The 13894-nt window shown below is 43.4% G+C and overlaps 1 protein-coding gene across 1 annotated transcript in view; it reads left to right on the plus strand.

The window, feature by feature from the left end:
• The window catches only part of SNX25 (sorting nexin 25), an 830371-nt gene that overhangs the window by 324143 nt on the left and 492334 nt on the right, over positions 1–13894 (plus strand). The gene's annotated exons all lie outside the window — the stretch shown is intronic.

A 13894-nucleotide genomic window follows, 5' to 3' on the forward strand; every position in this document is an offset into this window, starting at 1 on the left:
GTCAGTCGTGCCGAATGCAGAACCGCACTGCAAGGATCCCTCAGTGCGGCCCTTCCCCTCAAGCCAGTTAGTTAAAGAATGCCGGTGGAGCCGATGCTGACTTACAGCTCCATCCCAACAGGCCTCAGCACAGAATTGGGGCCAGAAGATGGTGCAATATAACCCCAACACTCTGCTCTGACTGAGGACAAAGCATGGAGGGGAAAGAGAAGCTCTCCTGCTGTATCAGCCACGGTACTGGGGGTGGGGTGGGGGAGCAGTAACCGAGCCATCACTGCTCTCATTCACAGGCGGCCCACTTTACAAGGAACCTAGCTTCAGTAGGATACCAGCAGCCCACCGTGCCTTCGCTGGTAGCTTCCTTTGCCCCTCTACATGTGGGGACCTGGAGAGGTCTCCCCACTGTATGTGGTAAGTGCGTGCCCCTCTCCCTGTGTTAGCACCTACCTTGGGGGCACTAGTTCCGTGAATGGTGACATTACGTGGGGAGTGCTAAACAGAAGTCCCCTCTCCTAAACTTGTAGCAGGACACGAAAGCTACCATATGTACCCTAATAGGAGCTCATGTGCTCCGAGACCGTGTGGTTTCTGTCAGGAATTATTGGTTTATGTGAAATCACTACCATTCCTATAATGGTGCCTTCGATATTACTGTAAGATGTGTGATCTACTTTGATAGTCTGCAGTACTGGCACTTCTGTAGTGATATATGTTGTTTCTGCCTTGCATGATACAGGATAATGAGTATTATTTTCAGTAATGATTTTCGAGGCTCAATAATTACCACTCGTATACCTTACTGATGCATTTCATAGCCTGATGTTATAACATATGTCACTTTATCCTGCCTTGTCCGCCTGATGAGCATTATCACAGGGTTCGTACCATTTGCACAGAGCTTGTAATCTATGTTGTCGTTGACCTAATGATATATACATTTAAAAAAAATTATACAATCGTGTGTAGCCCCTTTTATGGGGCATTTATTGTGCCTTTGATGTGTGTTGTGCAAACGCTTTACACATTGCCTCTGGGGATAAGCCTGACTGCTCTGTGCCACGCTCCCAAGGGGGTGAGCAGAGGCTGTCTTTGGTGTGTAACTTATTTGCCCTGACTAGAGTGGTGGGTTCTGTCTGGCTGAGGTGCACTCCCTAGCTAACCAGAAACCCCATTTCCAACAGTATCGCTGCTGAAACCCCACAGAGATCGTATGTGCATGACATCCTACCATTTTATTATCCATGCTGATCAATTACAAAACATTAGGACAATTATAGTAGGGGCACTCTATTGCCTGCTGCCTTTACTGGTCCATCCAGTCCAGAGTGGAGTTATGCCGTAGCATAGCCCAAAACAATAGGTGACATTTTCAAGTGATGGGAAGGCATCAACAGGAATCCCGCATATGATTGTTGTTTTGATTGATTTAGAAAAAGCATTTGATACGCTGAGCTGGCAGTACTATTTGTGGTGCTCCAGCATATAGTCCTTGAAGGGGAAGAAGTTTGATGGCTCTCACTCTTATACACTAATCCCACTGCTAGAATCAGGACAGGAAAGGTGATATCTGCAGCATTTGAAAAACACAGGAGTTTGAAACAATGGTGCACACTATTGCCATTGCTGTTCGCAGTGGTGGTGGGATCTTTTGAACATATTACCAAAAGAGAAGGGAACAGTGGGGCATAGGGGCTTGGGATGGCATTCACAGCATATCATTATATGCCAACAATATTCTTTTCCTGTGGAATAGTGGATTGGACCTAGTCCCCCACAATGCCCTGCCTCAAAGTCTTTAGCAAGATACCAAGCTTTAAGGTTGATTTGGGTAAAGGTGTGTACCTACTCTATCAGGAAAGATGTGCAGAGTGTGCTACCACAATGAAATGTTAAGCATCTCTTGAAAAAGCATCTACATTTTGCTATTTAGGGATCCATATATATCACTTGAAAAGTGACTTTATAGTCTGGAAACTAGAGTTGCTCAGAATTTGGAAGACACCATCTATAAACGTAGGTAGAAAAGCACTTACCAAAATGGTGCTGTTAATGCCCCTTCTGTGCATCTTCACTAGTTTCACACTATTGGTGCTTTGTTTCTACTTTTGTGACTGGATTCTCTACTTCTGGACATTATATGGAACAAAAGTAGAAGGTGGACTGTGGGCACAAGATTTTGAGTTATATTTCTTAATAGTGGACCCCTAGTGGGTGACACAGTAGCCTGGGGTGTAGGCCTGGCTGAAACAGGGCTAACCCACCTGCTATTCACACTGGGGGAAGGCAGGTGACCTGGTACAGCTCCTCATGACGAAAGTAGCTTTGACCTAAGTCAAACTGAAATGGGTAACAGTTCTAGAAAAGGAACTAATTAAAAGGAGTGGGAAAAGGCCTGGAATCCACACACAGCTTTTTCTGACACACCCATTTTAAATATATACAGTTCAGCTTTTCACAAAGAGCATTTCTTACCCTGAAAGGATCAAATAAGCATAATGTTAGGACAGACATGACAAGCTACCTTAGATGCACACTCTTGGACACAGGCTTCCTGAATATAATCTGGGAATACCACAGACGTAATCAGTTACTGAAAGGCTTGCTGACTTGTTAGCATAAGCCTAGGGGGGAGGGACTGGCCTTGACACACCTGAACAACGCCTGTTAACACTTTTCCTGAGACCAAAAGGGAAGAAAATCAGCTACAGGTTTCTTGTTTTAGCCTGACTACACACTAAAAAGGCAATAATTTTGTTATGGAATTTCCCCCAGCATCCCCCAACTCGCCATATACTCCCCCAAATCACACAGTGCACTACAAGTTCAAATATAGCATTACATTGGGAAGAAAAAAGTGGCCTTAACAAGTGCCCCATAGCCTCAGTGTGAGATGCAGTAGTGACCAAATTCATTATCGTGCCAGAAACACTGAAGAATGGAGGTGAGATCATGAATTGACGTATCACAAGACCTGCAGACCTCACCTGACGAAATGCCGGCTCACATAAACCGATTAGGTGAGCTATGAATACGGACAATAGGCCACAAATACTAGATGGGTAGCGGCCCATGCGAAACGGGAAGATGCATGTATCTCACAACCCCTTCATAGAGGACACATCATATATAAACTGCAACACAGTAGCTACATCATATGATTAGGAAAATCCCAAGCAACCCTCCTCTACTCTTAATTAATACTGGAAACATGCAAGTTACTTTTCTACTGTTGGTATGTGTATAACCTTTCTTTTAGTTTATGTTTCAACTGTGATTTGGACCGCTAGAGTCGATGCAGTTGAGGGCCCTGTCCACGGTGCCTGTCTTGTTAAATCACTGTTCACATCTTGTAATATTGACTCGTATGAACTCTAATGATTACATTAAACCGCTTTTCGTAAAAACTTTCCTTAACTTTTACATAACATGGATAACCACCTTTTTACAATACATGTCCTTACACACATTTATATTATATTATTCCACAACCACTCTTGTGGGCCACACGTAGCTTTCGGTTTAATGTGTATATGCCTCTTCCTTTACTACTCTGCCAAGATTGCACTCCTTTCCTTCATTTCCCCCTATAATTGTATCACCCATGATCTCTCTTGAGACTTCATCTGGATTCCCCTCACGAGTTGTGCTCAAACCTTGAATGCAGCAGGCTAATGAAGGATGGGTTTGTCTGTCGCAGGTCTTCTTAGACAGCTGACCACAGCCTTGCTATTCTGTGCAGCACTGCAAACTAAGCTTCCCAGCAATGGCAAACACTCTAGGAGGCTAAAAGTCAGGTTTTATGTGACCATATGAGCTGTGGGTCTGAGTTACAGCCTCTCTACCTGCTTTATGTTCTTGTGAAGGACAACCACCTAGGGCAATCCCTCCCTTTGACTCTAAATATCTCTATTAATATGTCCCTCCCTGTTTTCAGGCTATGTGAAGTGGAAGCTCCAACCCTGTTAGAAAACACATTAAACCTGCAAAGTTTGAAACTATTGTTCTAAGAGGTCCATAATTATATTAATTTTGTCCTTCAGTGTCGAAGAGTGGTGCTTTAGTTGCCGTCCGCAGAGGCAGGTGTACATGTTTTAACTGACTGTTTTTCTTGTCTGATTTATTGCTCCAGGTTCAAGTTAAGGGAGTGCTTTGCCATCTGATTTCAGACTAGGAATAGCTATAACTGATAATTGACCCGGTGACCTTTGCAGTATCTGAAAGAGCAAAAATACTTTTGCTTTATCTGATGTTCGTGCAGTTGCAGATTGTGTGAATTTGCAGTTGCAGAAGTTGACACTCTTAGTACAAATACAAACTACATTGAAAAATAGAAAATAGCGATAATATGCCAGTTGGCTTATTTATAGGTCACCTTCAGGGATAGCATTCACACCTTCAGGGATAGCATTCACACATGCTGGAGTTCATTTTAAACATATACGTACAGTGAGGTGTTATTTCACGCCTCCATTTTTCCTCCTGGGGGAGGCCTCAGATTTCCTCCCTATTTATTTACCAATTCTATTTGTATATGCCCTTTCTTTTAGCTATCTTGTTGGAGGCTTAGTGCCTGATGGATCCAGTAAGCTTTGAAACATCACTGCCCATTCAGTCAAATCTTCTGCTAGTCTATCATCCTTCCTTACGTTTTTCATCAGCCTCTCTTCTGGTAACTCACTCTATTCATCTTTTTGCAGGTATTGCTCCGAATTTTGCAAATTTAGCCTTATTTTTTCTCTTAGGTCTGGTTCTTTGCCCCTGCAGGTTCTGTCTTAGTGGTAAACTTCCAATGACTGGTTACCGTTAGGAACTTAATACTCCCACGGGGTTCCTATTAATCTGCATTTCTACACAATATGTATAAGTCCTGCCTATGTGACATGGCATGTTGTTTCCCTGTCTTGACAAATTATTTTCAGCTAAGCGGAGTCATGTCTGTTTAAATAAGAACAGTAAAACAAAAATTAACTAAATTGTGGTTTGCCTTAATGGATCGGTTCTGACTGGCTTCTGACAAATACAGGTATCATTTTAGAAACATATGATCCCTTTCTGCTTACTTTTAAGATGCAAGTCTTGATTAGGAATATTCTGCTAGAGAAGCCTTGTGTGGTATTCAGCAAAGTGGATTGGAAGCTTTGATTTACGTGATTGTTTGCCATTTGACAGCTGGTAGAGAGAAAGACTCAAATGACTAATGAGGTTCTAAAAATGAGATTATGGATGAGTTTGTTTATTCCCAACAACATACTTTAATCTGAATGTATGGATCAAGTGTTGTTAATTGAACATAGATATCTAGAGAGACGAAAAGGAAGAAAGCAGACCAGGGATAATGTTTCTAATTTATTCAGAGTTACCTTATGTGGCCGGTTACAATTTCCAGTGGAATCTTTACCTCAAGTCGAACCTATGCAGATAAGATCAATAAATGTCCTTTGATTGAAAGTGAAAAGAAAAGCTTACCTTTGAACTGTAATGATGTGGACATAAGATTCAAGCTATAGCAAAATTGCTTTAGTAAAACTAAGGAAGAATCCAATCATCTCCTGAGAACAATGAACAGGAGTAGGTTAGCTTCCTTTTGTTAAAGTGATTAATGCTTCTGCATTATTGTATAGCGGTGCCTTCAGAATGTTTATTGATCAGGATTAAAGAGCAAAAAGTAAAGTACCCATAGAGTAAGGAAGACTCCTGAAGTTATTCAAACAGTTGATAACTCTCCATTGACTTCAGTCCTGATTGGGAACTTTTCTCTCCCCTTTATAAGCCACTTTGGAAGATTGTACTGGAGCGCTGTAGTTTGACATTATTGCCTTTCCCGGTTATGAGGATTCTTTTGGTATTCGTTGTTGAAGAATTATACTCATCTGTGTCAATTTCTCTACGAGAACAATGCGCTTGTTAGTTCTGGTTGCAAAAATACTAGTTGCAATTTGCAACCAGTATTTTTGCGACCAGTAAAGCATTTAGGGGGTCATTACAACCCTGGCGGTCAAAGATCGCCAGGGCTGTTGTGGCGATTGCACCGCCAACAGGCTGGTGGTGAAATCCAGGGAATTTTGACCGCCGGGGAAGCGCCACGGTCGCACCGCCGGGGCCGGCGGTTTCCCGCCACATTTGCCCCAGCGGTGATAATCCGCCAGGGCAGCGCTGCCCAGGGGATTACGAGTCCCCGACTGCCAGCCTTTTCCAGGAAAAGGCTGGCGGTACGGGGAGTTGTGGGGCCCCCTGACAGGGCCCCATGCAGCTTTTCACTGTCTGCATAGCAGACAGTGAAAAGCGTGACGGGTGCAACTGCACCCTTTGCACGGCCGCAACACCGCCGGCTCCTGTGTTGCGGCCGAGATCCCTACTGGGCCGGCGGGCGGAAACCATGTTTCCGCCCGCCGGCCCAGCGGGGGATCTCATAATGACCGTGGCGGGAGTGTGGCCGCATTGGCGGCCGCCCGGCGGTCAGATCTTCCGCCAAGGTCATAATGAGGGCCTTAATGTACTGACCTATGTAGTAATGTGTTGGCCTGCTACATTACGATTCCAAACGTGTTACAATCATACCTACCTCACGAATATGAATAAGGTGGGTGGTATTTTGCAACTTACTCCGATTGGTGGCCATCACAAGGATGGTGGTCTGCACAGATCAGCAAACCATCATGTTTGTGATCACATTTCAATAAAATAAACATTTTTAAATGCAGTCTGTTTTTCTTTAAAATAAACAGTGCTGCTTTTAAGTAGAAAAAGTTTCTCTTTGTGAAAAGTTTGTTTGCGAGTTGGCAGTGGTTCTCCGGACCACCGCTTACTCCTCAACAACATTTTTTTTGTTACTTTTGCAAAGGGGGAATGGTAACAAGGGGACTCTATTTTTTATGCAAATGTATTACCACTTCAATAATATTCCAGTGTTACTGCAATGGGATTTTGTTTGCAAAATATTAGTACAACTCATACCAAATGCTGTTTGGAAGGGACGCTCCTTCTAAATAGCAATTCATTATCAAGTCTCAAAGCTGTTGTAGGATTTGGTAAAAATTGATCACCTCCTAAAATGGCTTCAAAGCATACTAAAACATGTTTTTGGGGATGCTAACAGCTATTTGGTCTATTTGCAAATGTAAAAATGTTGAGTTTTTATCTGGACCAATTTCTTTACCATCATAGAAAGTTCAAAATATCCAAGGCACTCATGTAAATCAATATGTTAATGTTTGTGTCAATAGTAGTAGATCCAATCTTCTTCTTGTCATAAGAATGTCCCAATATACAACAATCAACAGCCAGCAGCTTGGATCCAATCTTCTTATTGTTTATTTAAAGATGTATAAAACAGTAGCCAAGAGTCAACAGCCAACACGTGTTTCGTCGTGCGAAAAATTGTCGCAAATGACTTCATCTGGGCTTTAGAAACAAATTCAAAATTCTAGTGCTCCAAGTAAATAGAATGACCTTTAGTCCAGTCGCGGCATATAATCCAATGCCTATTATCTGCAAAACGTAACGAAACAGTATAACCAAAAAGGGGAGTTTTCCTTTCAGTCCTTCAACGTGTGTACACGAGGGCTGGTTATATAAACAATTCTCCCTCTATTAATTAATTCATCATAGAAAGTTATTCATCCCCAAATGGTGAGATAAGAGAGTCCACCCCAAATATGATTGTGGTTAATCCCTCTACATTACCATGCTTTTTTCAAGTTTGTACTAAGCCTACTGCCTCCTCACTCCTCCCTTACAGGGCATATGATTGCACCATTCCTACTGAATCTAAAGTTATTGCTCCCATTGAAAAGATGTATTTCTTAATAGTAAAAGAGGAGATACTCAAAGCTTATTTGCAAGAGAATTTACAAAATGGTTTAATTGTACCATCTTCTTCATCAGCTGGGGAACCTTCGTTTCTCATACCCAAGAAAGATCAGGGCCGCCATCCATTCTTTGACAGTGGATGTTAAAATCTAAATGTGATAATTGACTGATATGATTTGTATTTAATAAAGGACAATTGGAGTCTGTCTGAGGAGCACAAATTTGCAATAAGCGTGATTCGTGAAATGCTTGCCTTCTGCATACAAAGGAGGGTAACCAGTGGAAGATTTCTGCTCTCATTTTGGCATTTAAATAACATATAATTCCCTTACAATTTGGCAGTGCCCCCTGCTACTTTTTTAGTGTTTTTTGGATTTAGTATTTTGCAATATTTTGAGTCAGTCATTACTTTTTCTGGTTGATGTCATGGTGTCCTCTTTGGCTCTGGTGCAACATCAAGAGAATGTGAGTCTAGTGTTATCAAGATTTCACCAACACCATTTATTCTACAAATGTGGGAAGTGTGAATTTGAGATTATAGAAGTTGTTATATCTTAGATTCATATTGAAAGTCTTTGGTCTTTCCATGAATCCAAAGAAGGTTTAAGCAAGTTTGAAATGGCATTCACCTACTACTGTCAAAAAGACTCAGGCCATCATTTGGACTTTGGCGGTCAGTCTCGCCAGACGACCGCCATATTACGAGTGCTGGCTGTTTTCCGCCATTATTGAGGCGGAAAGCAGCCAGCAGTCGTGCTGGCGGTCGGCGCTGCAGAGGCGGGTCCCTCGCCAGCACCGCTTGGCGGAGTCCTTCTGGCGTGGTGATGGCGGCAAGGGAAGACCGTCAGGACCCATCCCCTCCCAGATGTACTCCTCAATGGTAGAGGTAGGTGAGCATCCAAAAACGGGTTTGGGGGGTGTCTGTGGTATGTGTGTGTGTGTTTGCAGAAGGGGGAGGGGTGCTGGATGCGTGCGTGTGCGCAAGTGTATGTGTATGTGTGTGTGAATGTGCGTGTTTATGGGGTGTCTGGTTAGATGAATGCGAGTGAGTGGGGGTGTCTGTGTTGATGAATGCGAGTGAGTGGGGGTGTCTGAGTGCAGGTATGCTGAATGGGTGTGTTTGTGAATGTATGCATGCGTGAAGGGGTGGGGGGTGCCTGTATGTGTGTGGACGGGTAGGGTGGGGGTTGTGTGCATGTGTGGTGTTGTGTGTGTGTGTGCCGGTGAGAGGAATGAAGATTCCTGTCACCGGGTGCGTGACCGCCAGGCTTTTCGTGGCAGGGTGACCACCACAAAAAATCTGGCGGTGTGCAACCTCGTAATCCGGACGACAGGCTGAGGCCTGCTGCCAGGTTCAAGCGCGGTGTTGCGACCGCACTGGCGGGCCAGGCGGGGTTGTGGAGGCTTTGTATCTGCCAAGCCCCACAACTCCTAATGTGGCGGTCCATATAGCCGGCTCCACGGCGGTTGGACCACCACAGCGAGGCTGGCAGTCTCATGACCGCCAGTCTCGTAATGAGGGCCTCAGTTTTCTTGTATTTACAAACTTTTTTCAACACTTGATTAAGAAATTTGCAGAGATAATTATTGACATCACTCGTGTTTAAAAAAAAATATTACTGAGGTTTTTTTTTCTGCCATGATTTAGCTGAAAGGGCTGTTAAGACATTTAAGAGGGTATTTACTCATCTTGTCATTTATAAAATGTTTATTGTGGAATGAGACACCTCATAAAGAGCTATTTAGTCAGTTTTGCTACTAAAACAAGACAAAGATGGATTGGGACATCATGTCCTTTACTTATCCCATGTGTTTCATTAAGAATGTCACTGACACAAAAAGGTGGATTTTCTTTTGAAGGAAGGAAACCACCCAGAAGGGAGGGGAGACCTTCTAATCAGATAGGGAAGATTTTAGATATGTTCTCCCGGAACGTGCAAAACAATAAATTACCCATCTGCCCATGCACAAGTAAACCCAAAGAGCTGAAGTAGCCTAGTGGGGTGTCCTGAAATACAGGAGAGGAAAACGCTTTCTGTTTTATATACAACCCTCACTTACTCATGTTTCATCATTGGGTTTATCATGGCTGCTAAAAGCTAGTAGGAGCTCAACCGTATTCCAGAGAAAGGGTGTGTGTGTATACACTGTCACTTTAATGGGATCTGGCCCAATGCACTTTACCACTGTCACATTAAAGGAGAAAGGAGTACAGGAACCAAGGCCTGAAACCCAAAAGGTAATTACAGGCTGGGGTATACTTAAGATAAAACGGTCAATTGTGACCAAGCAAAGTCAATGTAAACAGACTCACATGACAACTCCTACTGCGTTTTGTTCACGGTCCTCTTCGCCCAAGCACTATGAGCCCACTGTAGAGTCAGTGCACAATAGGGAAATAATGCTGATGCTGCCTTTCTCTTTTTTTGTGGAATGAAAATAAAACTATAGTTATCTATCAATTGATGCCGCCGCTTGTTCGTTTTTTAACTTTATTTTTCCTTTGAATTAAAGGTTACTAGTACCTACTGAGACATTGTTGTATGTTACTACTATCTACCCAGGTCTCAACTGGGTTTATGGGTGTCTCCTGTTGTCCCTTATAACTGGGTTGACATGAATGCATGGCCTCTTTGTTAACATAGAACTACTGTCCATGTCATGGATTGTTAACTTGAAGTGGGGTTGGCAGCGTACTTCTTTTTTTGTAGACTGATAATACTGATCAGATCTTTTTCCTGGTTCAAGAATAGTGCTGTCTATTGGTTCCATTCATATAAGGTTTTGTGTAAATATGGCATGCAGACCCTTGTGTTGACATCATGTATATCCAGTGCATGTGTATAAGGTATGGATGATAGCAAGACTCTGTGTTGTGGTGAAAGTTATTGCTAGGCCCATTGGGATCTTTTTTGGATAGAACTTGGTTTGACATGGCACTAGATGGAAGTGTAGAGTAGGTGTATTGCCTACATTCCTACAGTTGAAGCGGGAAGCCCCAGGTACTGAAGTGTGGGAGGATGGCAACGGGGCTATCCTTGGAAACAGGAGACTGATGATTAGTCCTGCATAAGCACTGCCATTCAGTTGAGGAGTTAGTGGTGAGTCAGCAGATTCTGTTGTTCAGAGTGAGGGGGTTTATAGGCAATGCCTGCTCTTTTGTCTTTCAGATATTGCTGCTTCACAAAGGCGGATGACAGCCAGTTGTAGAGTCTTCACACTTCATTGTGCCCATGTTTTGGATACTCTTGCTTAGGGCCAGAATCATCACTACCTCTGAGAGCAATCACTTGGCACAAAGACTATCCGCATTGCAGCCAGAAAAGTAAATTTGAAAACAAACCACCCAAACCAGTTCCCGGACTTTAGACTGTGGATAAACATCCCTTACCTGGAAAATGAGTATAAAAGTAGGACCCAAGCATCACAATTTGTCGTAGTTCCAAGAGTTTCCTGACCAAGTAAGGGAATGCTCAGCAGTCTATGTGAAGAGATGCTGTGATTCAGAGCTGGTGTCTGCGTAAGTCAGTCTCCCAGAAGTGAAGGTACATTACGTGAAGTCTCTGCAACTTGCTGGAAAAGCTGTGAGTCTGCCTAGGGCCTAGAAGCATGCCTGCCTTCTTAGAGTGCCTGGCACTGCATGAGGAAGGATTGTCTAGGAGAAGCCCAGAAGAGCACACTTTCACTAGAAATGTGACTGTTGCGAACTGGGAGGTGGGAGGTCACCTGGCTTTCCTCTGTGGTACATGTGGTGAACTACATGAAGCATTGACAAACCTTTAGCAACAGCGTCCGCACCCATAGAGCCTGTTCTACCACTGCCCAGTGTTCTCTGCGATCGACAAAGCCAACAACACTGCTGGTGCAGAAGGACACCCTCCAGTTGGTGGAGGTTGCTATTGCCCAAGAAATGTGACCACTGCCACTCTAAGATGCGGGGCCACCACTGCCACCCTGGAGCAGCTGACAGAGACTTCAACCATGGGACATACCACAACATCCAGTGCACCGAGCCACATCCCCTGGACAGTTAACACGAGTCTGTGTTGAAAGACTGTAAGCTGTGTCTTGCTCTAAAAAAGATAGGCTTGCGCATTGGAAGAAGCAATAATTGCCAGTGTGATTTGTTTTGCAGGATACCAGCTAAATTGGCCTTAGGGTTACTGAAATTAACAGTGATTCGCATAAGCCAAATTATATGCTTCCACCTGAGTCCCTTTTCACACTTGAGCTTTCTTTTGGTGGTAAAACTTTGTGGTGGTGTGGGATCTTTAGTAATTGTACTATACCATTGTGGTTAGTGTGAGATGTCAGACACAAGTCGCCACTAACATATAGATATTAATGTTGCTTCAGAAATAATGTAAAACCCACCAGTCTCCCTCTTCATCAAAGACGTCCAAGACTCTGCTCGCCCTGCTGGCAAAGAGAGGAATGGCAGATTGAGACATGAATGAAGGTACACAAAGATATTGTCTGTTTGTAGTCACACAGTTCGTATCATCAGATAGAGGTACTCTTGGATTTTCTGCAGTCTCTTATGAGTGACAGCTTTTTTTGTACTAAACAGAGCACAAGACGTTTGTTACTGCATGCTTTTAAATCAACTTCAAATACATGCTTTTTTCATTATGTTGAATTTCACATAAATGGTAACATTTTACAGGAAATGAGACCTACTGAAGATTTCTTCCAGTGACTGATGCACTCTGGTAATCATTCAATGTATCAATGGCACAGTTCACTTTATCTAGTTAGAGTAAAAAGAATTGTCATGAGACTGCCCTTGTTCAAATCTTCTGTAGCAGTGTTAATGCCGCACAACTTGAGACACCAATCGGAAACAAAGGTTCACTCAGGATCTGCATATAACACTGTGAAGGCTCAAGAGACAGTTGTTACAGCATGACTTTGATAGTATGGCAAAATCCCAGCACATAGGTGCAGGGCACCATTTAGGGGCACGTTGGGCATCCCAGAATACAAACAAGTTAAATCTCACTGTTCCTAGCTATCCCAAATGTGAGACCACTGAAGGAAGCGATAGGAGAGGCCGAATAATTCCAAATATGCACAGAATATCTTTGAGGTGATGTTGCAGAAGACATTTCAAGAAGTATTGTCAACATAAAACTTCTGGGAAGATGTTATTGATATCTGGCTTGAAGATAATCTCAGCTGGAGAGCCAAGAACATATGTTAAAAGCTGAGCCCAAGTAGAGGAACACATATGGAAAGCAGAGTTCAAGCAGTTTTTTCCTCTCAAGAGGGAGGTAAGCCAGGCACCTGGCCTTACTTTGGGTGTTTCTTATGTAGACTACAGGCCCTTCGAATCCTGCAATTGATCCTCAATTCACAAAATACCTTGAATCATGCAGTAGACTCTTAAATTCTGCTTGAGCCTGCCACTCAGATGGAGCACAGTCGAGAGAATTTGGGCTGCCCCACTGGGAACGGATTGACTTTGCATGGGGGATTGGAGAGTGGTTGGAGGATGTGGGGCGACAACTGGACAGTACACAAGTGAAAGACAGTCCTGGGCTGCATGAGACCTTCACACATAGTGACGTTCTGAATGATAATGCCCTAAGAAAGGTGTAGTTTGCGTGGCCAGTAGTGCCGGAACCAGAGCTAGAAGCAGTGCAGGCGAACACTTGTGATAAGCCATAACACATGAGCTGTAGAAATTGTCTCGAGCCCTGCAGTTAAGTAGAACGCTGCAGGCGAACCCCTAGTACAGAGTGTAATATTTCGTTTTGCTGTGATATTAAAGTAACTCTTTTCTTAACTAAAACAAGCACTATGCTTGACAGTAAGCTTGTTTCACTGTTTGATTTTCCACTCTGTCTACTGCACTCCTCCATGAGAAGCCTTTGCCCGCTCTCACTATCCTTAGAGTCACGTGCAGAAAGGATATTGTTGTCCCAGTTTCCATAGCCATACAAGCAGAGACCCCAGGACACCAGTGGTAAGTGGACTCCAACCACCATGGTTATAGTCCAGTAACCCCTGCATTCCCTGTGGCCTCTCAAATGGGGTTTGGGACCATATGTTGTCAGATCCTGTAAGGAATTATTCTGTTCTA

The sequence above is a fragment of the Pleurodeles waltl genome, chromosome 1_2, assembly GCF_031143425.1.
Source record: "Pleurodeles waltl isolate 20211129_DDA chromosome 1_2, aPleWal1.hap1.20221129, whole genome shotgun sequence".
In the NCBI taxonomy this organism is placed as follows: Eukaryota; Metazoa; Chordata; class Amphibia; order Caudata; family Salamandridae; genus Pleurodeles; species Pleurodeles waltl.